The following is a 10301-nucleotide window of genomic DNA, read 5'->3' as shown; positions in this document are numbered from 1 at the left end:
ACAAATTTTACCTACATTGCCTGCAGACATTTTTCCGTTAACAGGCCTTCTATATCTCGGTGGCCGTGACATTACTCCCAAACAAATTATTTTTACGTTTTTTTTTTGTTTTTTTTTACTCTTGTTCACTCCAAACAAGCCATTTTGCAACTTGCACGGAAGAGGTTACTATTTTGGGACCATGTTTACTGCGGATTATGTGTCTATGTAAGGGAATGAGCGAGATATCGGTTTACATTAAATTTAAACTTTTGCATATCAGTACGATCAGGAAAGCAAGAAGAGCAGAGAGAATTTCAAAGTCTAGCAGTTCGAAGGAAGAAGCTATTAGAGTAGAAGGCTTTCGGCATCTAGAGACCTGTACAGTGAAGAGGCGGAATTTTGTTGCTAAATAGGTTTGTCAAGGGTATTTACATCTGGGGAGGGGGTACATTAAAATACTTATAAAACAGGCACAGGGATGTCACATTTCGATGATGGAACAGGAGTTGGAGCTTGGTTTATTGTTCAGGATCTATCAGATTGGAGACTCATTTTTGGACCATTTCCAAAAAGGAGAGGTTAGTCGTTGATCCACCAGTCCAGATGTGATAACAATACTTCATACATAGGCGAATAGTGGCTTTGTAGAAATATGTGTGAGTAATTTTCTAGCACGGTAGAGGGAGTTTACCATCTTTGCAGCAGCCTTTACAATATCCTCAATGTATTTGTTCCAATTCAGGTTGCCTGTAAATGTTAAGCCAAGAAGTTTGAAGGATGAACTCTCAGATATTCTATTATTAGTCATGGCTATCGACGGTTGAGAAGGCTTCTTGTAATTTAAAAAGAAAAGAAACTTAGTTTTAGTAGCATTAAATATTAGCATTCATTTACGGCTCCGTTCCACTATGGATTGGGGGTTGTTTTCTAAGAATTCTGCCATTGCTTTGGATATGTGTACATCCGTTTGTTCCTTATGTCTATTACAGAGAAATTGTGACGTCAGCAAATATACCCATCTCAGATACGATTTTATCAGGCAGGTCGTTTATAAATCTAAAAAATGATAAAGTCCAAAAATCGATCCCGCTTATCTCAGCATTGTCTCCAGTGTTCCTGGACTTCTCCTTGTTACTGGAATAAAGCAGTGTCGATTCAGGAGAGGCGTGGTTGGCGATTTCACAAACCATTGCTTCCTGATTACACGCGCAGCTACCCCCTCCCCCTCCCATGGGGTAGGCAATAAAACATACAGGTTAAAACTATCGTTTTTATCAAAAATGTGTACAAAAAGCAAAACATATGCGTGCGTGTTAGACAGTTACTGAGGATGCTTTGGTTGGTTGTTTTTGTTTTACGGCATATCAACCTTTTTCTGGTTATTTAATGCCGAATCTAGTTATTTTGAGGAACGATTTTTAATGGAGTATATATATATTTTTTTAAGTCAGATTCGATTCAACCCATAGTTGGAACCCTAACAGGTACTACCACTCCGGGTCAGAGTGGACCTGGGAGCAATGGCAATTAAAGGGTGGCTCCACACTCCCTAATGGCCCGCAAGGTGGGGCCTCACCATCGGATATAGGTTTAGGTCATATCCAGGACCTGAGGATGTTTTAGTCATAATTTGTCTATATTTTTAGGGTCATAAAAGTGGCACTACCCCCCTCCTCAATTCAGATATCTCTGCTTTGCATGACGTGTAAATTATTTGAATACGAATTAAGAAGGATTTTCAAAACTCCAAGATCATCAGAGTCTTTTAATGAATGTAATGACTGCTATGATTTGGATTATTTGAATTATTAGTATTACTGTTTTCATCTTCAGTGATATTCTTACAACCTTTCGGCCGATGTAACCTCCGACCTTATTTAGGTGTATTTTGTCAAAATTAGAAATCTGCACGAAATTCAGAACAGAAACCCTCACTTAATCCACGAAGATAGCATGTTCTTGTTTCATTAGCCATGACTGCGTTTAATCTATGAGGGTAGAATGCTCTCATTTCATCAACTATAACCAGGTGAACGTTTTAAGATTTCTACCCGGTCAAAGCCGACGGAGCGAGAGCGAGGATTAAAAAAAAAGTTCCGTTTGAAGTTCAACAGAAAGGTTTCTGAGTTCGAAAAGATACGTCTGAAGTAGGTCGGAAGTTAAATCGGCCGAAACGTTGTGAGAACACCACTGAAGATAACAACAGTAGTCCAAATAGTCTAAATAATACGGATTATCAATTCTTGCTCCAACGATTCAGAAACATGTCTGTCATGATGTTTTATTCAAAGAGTTCAAAGGAGTAGGACGCTTTCTCTTGGAAATAAACGTGTGCATGGATTAAAAAAATGCTGGAGATATTTTTTATGAAATTGTGGAACATAATAGACGTTTTGAAATGTAATGAACTAGGTTTTATTTATATTTTTGATAGAGAAAAACGGGGGAAAAATCACCATTTAAAAATACTCCTAATTGTACTTTAGTTCTTACAATACTGTTACATGTGGCGTTATTCTTCCTACCACAGCCAACAGCTGGTGTATACATATCTGTGTGTGTATATGTGTGTGTATATGTATGTGTATATGTGTGTGTATATGTGTGTAGATTTAAAATAGTATAGAAATCAAATTTAAGAAAAAAAGGTTTACAAAAAATCAATTTAGGAAAACACATTTTAACAAAAAAATATGTTGACACTATACAGAATAACATACAGAAAGTAGTGTCTATCTAGGCTGTATGCGTCCAGAGGAGCAGGAGATGTGCGTCTCTCAGATATTGACCAGCAACATCATTCCACTGTTGTGAGTACCGGGTAATATCTGATGAGCTCCCAGAATCCAAACTGCATGATCGTGATCAACATCACGAAATAGGAACTTGCAGAACTACGTCCATCACGAAACTGGCCAAACATTTTGGACAAGACTATCTTACAAATGAGGCAGAAACACAAAACAATCATGCTACAGGAAGAGTTTCCAAAACTTCACCAAGACCTTCTCTGGCAAAAACTGAACGGATGGATCAACCAACCTTTTCGGAATTGACTCAGGGATGTATAAATAAAGAAGACTTTATAGATTGGTTGAAAAGAGCATCGCTTCACTATAATCAGAAGAAGGAAATAATGACTGCTCAAGATTAAGGCTTGATGTCCAATGCTTTAAAAAAGAAAATGAGTATTCGCAGCAATGAAAACAAGAGCAGGTTCTGCCATGCGGAAGTAGAGAGTGTGAGCCACCTCAATCTAGTTGTAATGTTCTGTTGGGGACGGTTACTATACAAGGCAACACAATGGAGTGTACAAGTATTTCCACTGAACAATCTCTCAAAAGTTAAATATCGAATGCAGTAACAAGTCCTGCAAGCATACACAAGAAAGAACAAATCATCCAAAATATTTTGAAAAAGTGACCACCTCTAAAAATCAATTAATTTTTTTTACATTCAATTAAAAATAGAATTTTCCTTTTTTATCATCAGATGAATGTTTCAAAGGTTTTGCTCAGCACAATAAAAAAAAAGACTGATTTTATATTTAATTTATTTCTTTTTGTTGATTAGTGTTCAGTTTTTTGTAAAATCTACAATATAAAAGTGTATGAATGGCTCAACAAAATAAACTAATATCCCTATGACGTCAATTCGACTGTTTCAACATTTCTTTTTAAATACAAATCATCTTCTACAGTCACGTGCCTAGACAACGGAACTATAAAACGTGATATAATGATATGGTAGAAAAAGGAGAAAGAAGTAACTTTAGCAAAAGTTAATGATACTGTGTTAAACTGATCTGAACAGTAAAAGATAATTTTTCTTATTTACGAGATGAAAAGAAACTGAAATCTTAGGAAAATCTTTTTCATTCTAGTAATCAAAGGGACAATTGAACTCATCAAAAAAATTTACAAAATCTTTCTGGCAAATATACCTCGTGAAGCAAGTGCATTTAAGGGGACAGTTAGAATCTTAAAACGATCTTTCGGTTGAAATGTATGAGATAGCGAGTGAAAGTCTGGCATCCGGTAAGAGAGAAACATTCAAAAACCGGAAGAAGCATGCATAACCAACAGAGACAAATAGACAACTTAATACGAAGGTTTCAAAGGAAATAGTTGGATAAAATAGTTCAATGGTCAAATTATTCAGGGACGTGGGAGACATGGTATATATATATATATATATATATATATATATATATATATATATATATATATATATATATATATGTGTGTGTGTGTGTGTGTGTGTGTGTGTGTGTGTGTGTGTGCGCGCGCGTTCTTTGAAATAAACAAACCATTGAAGCACTGTAAAAACGGCCGGTAAATGTTTATGAAAATAGACATTTGATGATGCCGTTTATGGGCACCGATCATTTAGACCAGAGGGTAGAACTGCCGACTATCAACTAGATGGTTGTATGTTCAATCCCAGGGTCGAAATGGGTGCTAGTCTAGCCACACTGAAGAGCTGTATTATAACGGAGCAATCTGTTAGTGCAGTAAATCGGTGCCCGCATATATATATATATATATATATATATATATATATATATATATATATATATATATATATATATATATATATATATATATATATAACAATGGGATTTTACGAAGATCTGTCAATTGCTTCTTTAAAATGCTATAAAATTCCTGATTTCATGTTTTCATAGTCTGTCAAACTCATTTCAAAAATGATTATTCTATATGAATAAAACAGTAGTTGTGTGTGTGTGTGTGCGTTTGCCTGTGTGAAAATATTCAAGCCATGAATTCTTAAACTACTGGTCACATAACACTGAATAGGAAGTAGTAATCATACACCAAAGACGGTTATAATGAATAAAATCTTTGGATGGATGAATAACACGTACAAAACATGTCGGCAAAGTGAAATGCAAACTGTTCATTTCAACTTGACGACATATTTGCATGCATAACTTCATTCATAACTTAAAGTGGTTTCATTTTAAATCTTTCTTCTCTGCTCATAGCCCAAACGGTAGGGAACACAGCTGGAACGCTAAACGTTTTTTTTTTTTTTCGATTCTAGCTGATGGCACTCAAGTCATTTTTTTTTAATCAGTACTATATATATATATATATATATATATATATATATATATATATATATATATATATATATATATATATATATATATAATATTCAACAGAGAATTGGCCCTGCAATAATACTTACGAAATCTGCATGAATTAAAGTATATTTAAGCGTATTTTACGACCAGGCAAGACCGTGCCCACCCTTAGTAAAAAAAAAAAAAAAAAAAAAATTAAACTCAGACCAATCGTACGTTTTAGTCAAGGATGTGTACAAACAAGTTTAGGCTTTCATTTATTTGATGGTCCGTCGAATAACTTAACTAGTAATTAACACTATTATTACTTAATACTTAATCTCTGGTTCTAAATGTAAGATCATTTTCCTTGTTGAATGTCACGACTCCTGAGTCGGTTTACCGGATGATCGTTATAGAATCAAAAATAGAAAAATTAATTGATTTTTCGTGAGTCATGTTATTTGTTCATTTACTATTTAAATAATGTGTGTGTCAATTATTTCCCTAAATTAAAATACACTCTTAATTAATCGGTCATTGATTCATTACAGATCAACAAAGGATCGTAATAATCCTAATATCCGTTGATCCAATAAAGGATTTAATGTTATGGCCTACATTGCAGTTTCTTTTTATTTACTTAAATAAACTAAACATAGGAGCAATAATAACACGGCAGCGTCCCCAAAATAAGTACAGGGTATTTGTGGTCATTTTTATATGTACAAAGGCATGGAAAATCCTTTTTCTTTTCTTTTTTCGTCGAATTAGGTAAATTTTTTTTCAACATTGTCTTTCGCAAATTTTGCGGGGGATCTTAGTGATGTAAGTGATACATTCCATCACGATAGTGAAAAATTAAACTTTGGCTTGTTGGCAGACTACTGCAGAAATATAAAAAGATTTGGTTGGTTGGTTGGTTGTTTTACGACATATCAACCCTTTTCAGGTTATTTAATGCCGAATCCAGTAATTCGGAAGAAAAAGTTTTTACTAGAGTATATTTGTTTTTTTTTTTTCCAAGTCAGTTTCTATTTAACTCACAGTTGGGACCCTAACAGGTACTACCACTCCGGGTCAGAGTGGACCTGGGAGCAATGGCAATTAAGGGGTAGCTCCACACTCCCCAAAGCCCAGAAGCTGAAGCCTCACCATCGGATATAGTTTAAGGTCATATTCAGGACTTATAAAAAGGGAGGATGATATTCGACACAAGAGGGTTAAAAAGACAAATGTTGGGACGATTAATCGGAATCGGAATAAGGAACCAGAAAAATCAGAACTTTTTAGGGTATCGGAATCAGTATTGGAATCGGAAAAAATTGTGCCTATATTCCGATGCCAAAACGATTCCTTTAATTATCCATTTTTATTTGATTTTGGTTTAAGAAAATTTTTCCAATGCTGGTAGTAATAATAAAATAAATATTTATTGATTTTAAAATTATCAATAAAACTAAAATCTACAGATCACCCCACCCAAAAGTGTTTTTTTTACGTTTGAGAAAATGTATGCTAATTTCAGATGTGTTTTTACGGTAATCGGGACAACATAACCATGTTATAGTTAAATATTTAGAGATGTATACAAAATCGGAATCAGTAATTGTATCGGTATCGAGGATTTAGTACGGAATCGGTAATTGTATCGGGATCGGGAAAAATATTGGAATTGTCTCATCACCAATTTTGTGTTTTTCATTCATAACCAATGATAATAAGATATGATTATAGCATATGAAAATGATACCTAATCTAGAGAAATAAAGGTAAGATTTAATATCAGGATATTTTTCTTACACCGAAACGGGTCTTATTTGGCATGTATTTTTTTTTTACCTGAAATTTGTTGCACAGTTTAATTATTGAAGGTTAGCGCGTATTTTAAAACAGTTGTCATAAACTGTTGAGTCTGGAGATATTGAAGATCTTTGGTGTTGTTGAAAATAAGAAAAACGGTTTGGTTTAGTTGTTTTATTTCACGGCATATCAACCATTTTCGGGTTATTTAATGCCGAATCCAATAATTTTGGAAAATAGTTTTATGCTTCCAGTTCTTTCTATCTTCAAATATTTATTAATGGTGTTTGGTTTTGTTATCATGATATATGCATATCAACACTTTTAGATTATTTCGTGCTGAATTCAGTCATTTTGAAAAAAAATACGCTTCAATTTCTTTATATTGTCAAATATTTATTGATGACGTTTGGTGTAGTTTTTTGTTTGTTTGTTTGTTTTATGGTATATCAATAATTTTCGGGCTATTTAATTGTTCGTTTATTTTATGGCATATCAATAATTTTCGGGTTATTTAATTGTTTGTTTGTTTTATGGAATATCAATAATTTTCGGGTTATTTAATTGTTCGTTTGTTTTATGGCATATCAATAATTTTCGGGTTATTTAATTGTTCGTTTGTTTTATGGCATATCAATAATTTTCGGGTTATTTAATTGTTTGTTTGTTTTATGGCATATCAATAATTTTCGGGTTATTTAATTGTTCGTTTGTTTTATGGCATATCAATAATTTTCGGGTTATTTAATTGTTTGTTTGTTTTATGGCATATCAATAATTTTCGGGTTATTTAATTGTTCGTTTGTTTTATGGCATATCAATAATTTTCGGGTTATTTAATGTCGAATCTAATAATTTTGGATAAAAAAGTCTTTATGTTTCAAGTTCTTTATATCTTCAAATATTTATTCATGATGTTTAGTTTGGTGGTTTTACAACATATCAACCTTTTTCAGGTTATTTAATGCCGAATCTAGTAATTTTGAAAAAAGGTTTTATTCTTCAAGGTCTTTATATCAAATATTATGGTGTTTGTTTTTTGTTGTTTTGTATAGGAAAATCGTGGTTTTTAGTTTTGACTTTGCAGAATATGATTTGGTTTTACAAAGGGAGAGACAAAGCAATAACATTGATGTGTTTTTCTACTAAAGAGTCTCCACTTATCGTCTTGAAGACCACTCGAGGATAAAGGTTAATGAATGTAAGGTGTTAGTGCAGTAATCATTAATGGTGTAAATTGGATAGAATTTGATTATTTATGGGGACGGCTTAACAAGAACTTGTTTACATTGGATTTGAAAACTACCATATTGTATTCAATCGGGAAGCAGACCAGCTAAACAGTGTTCCAGAATAGGGCAGTTCTGGGAAATAAGCTTTGTTCATGGAATCTGTGTTTAGATTTAAGCACATATAGAGAGTGGAGGGAATCATATATAGTGGTTGTAGCTAGTCGAGTGGTTGGTGCATTTTAGGTGAAGAAACCAATAGCTTCAGAGAGCCTGATCTGGTAGCACTAGGAAGGAGAACTAAAAAAAGTGCCTTTATAGAAGTAAACAACATGAATTGGAAATGACGTGTTTTCATCTTTACTATGTTGTAAAGATTCAGCTCATCATTTTCAAGTTCAACATGTGTGTGGATGTATTTTCAGCCATGTTGTTTTCGCTGTTTTTAAGTAGTTATGTTAGAATATTTTCACTAGCATTCAATCTAGTTATTTCTTCTTATCGAAATTCCGAGCCTTCAAATCTTGTTTCAATAAATCGTGAATTATTTTACTTTGTTACTGCGATTTGGTCATGTGATTTGGTTTTGCGGACGTAGATGTAAGCAAACAGATCTGATACTAAAAATTTTATAAAAATGCCTAATACAAGCATTACATATTACAACATTTACGAGATAAATCTATAAAATTGTGAAGATTCTTTTTTTATAGAAATCCTTTCAGATATGACATTAAGCCATGGTATAAGAAACTAAAAACTAAAAAAATACCAATCTGAGTTAGGATGAAATCAAAGTCAACAACAGAATACAACCGGTAGAAACACCGATTTATACAAATTTGATATTTATATCTGATGTCCTTCCATAGCAATAAGCACCATGCAAAACGGTCTGAAACTCTAAGAAAACAACGCTGTCATGGACGTGCGTCAGAAGCAGAGATGCATCATTGAATTCCTTCACGCAGAAAATTTTAACCGATCAACATTCATTGGTGCTTGTTGAACGTTTACGAAGCTGATGCAGCTGATGTCAGCACAGTTAGGAGATGAGTTCGTCGATTTCAGAGTAGTGTCAGAGATGTGCGTGACAAAGCACACTGTAATGCTATGACCGAGTCATCAAGGCTCTCGTTCATCGCTGGTAAAAGTGCATTGAGAATGGTAGTGACTATGTAGAAAAATGAATTTCTGGGGCACAAAATGGCACTCGTTTTAATGGCACCATTCCCATCTTCGTAGCTCTTCAAGGTTTTCGTTTTTGAGTTTAAAAAAATAAGAGGCCTTACTTTTGGAACGACCTTCGTACAACATGAAGAGTAAAGGCGAGATAAGATTTTGTTCAATCCTAATACTATTCGAGTTGTGGTATGCAGTTTTACGATTGACTGTCATTATCCTGCCAAGCTTTTATTGCGTCTGTGTGTTGGGAGGGTTAATCATACCTATATAGTAGATAACAAGCAAGCAGCAAATAATTCAGACTTAGTACGAAATTAATCGTGCGTTCTTTTGATATAGAAAAATAAAACAAATTTAGTTTTAGGGCAACAACAACTTGTCGACAAACACTATATGGATATATCTGATCTTGAGCACGTAGTACAATGGGGAAAGGAGTGGCTGGTTACTTTTAATGCATCTAAAACCAAGCTTCTCTCTTTACATCATCAACATTCTGATCCACATCTGGCATCAATTGAAATGAATGGCTCTCGTCTTCAGGAGGCCTCAAATTTTGACAAGCTTCTGGGCTTGACCATTACTCCTGATCTTAAATGGAACACGTACATCAAATCTGTTGCCAAGGCCGCTGGAAAAATGGTGGGATCTTTCTATCGATCCGGTAGATATCTCACTGCTGATGCAATTCTCTATCTATATAAGAGCCAGGTACGTCCAAGGATGGAATACTGTTGCTACATCTGGGCAGGAGCTGCTAGAAAGGACTTGTCCTGCCTTGATAGAGTTCAAAATAGACTTCGTAGCCTCGTAGGAGATGTCATTTTCTCTTCCCTGCAACCTCTATCTCACAGAAGAGATGTTGCGAGTTTGTCTCTGATGTATCGTTATTTTCATGGAAAGTGTTCGACTGAGCTTCAGTCTATGGTCCCCCTCCCTCGCCAAACTTTCACAAGAAACACTCGTCTAGCTGTAAACACTATCAATAATTTCCCCCACTCTTTATCTGTGCC

General features: G+C 34.3%; 1 protein-coding gene and 1 long non-coding RNA gene across 5 annotated transcripts in view; one reads left to right on the top strand and one right to left on the bottom strand.

The window, feature by feature from the left end:
• The window catches only part of LOC145290531 (uncharacterized), an 87001-nt gene extending 83357 nt beyond the window's left edge, over positions 1 to 3644 (bottom strand). Inside the window, exon 1 of the long non-coding RNA XR_013869321.1 lies at positions 3410 to 3644. This is a non-coding gene — a long non-coding RNA (uncharacterized LOC145290531). The remainder of the gene's footprint in view (positions 1 to 3409) is intronic.
• The window catches only part of LOC145290459 (uncharacterized), a 565155-nt gene that overhangs the window by 5039 nt on the left and 549815 nt on the right, over positions 1 to 10301 (top strand). The gene's annotated exons all lie outside the window — the stretch shown is intronic.

The sequence above is a fragment of the Euprymna scolopes genome, chromosome 2, assembly GCF_053919585.1.
Source record: "Euprymna scolopes isolate OS-2025 chromosome 2, ASM5391958v1, whole genome shotgun sequence".
NCBI classification, from domain to species: Eukaryota; Metazoa; Mollusca; class Cephalopoda; order Sepiida; family Sepiolidae; genus Euprymna; species Euprymna scolopes.
This window is presented reverse-complemented; position numbering and strand designations above follow the sequence as displayed.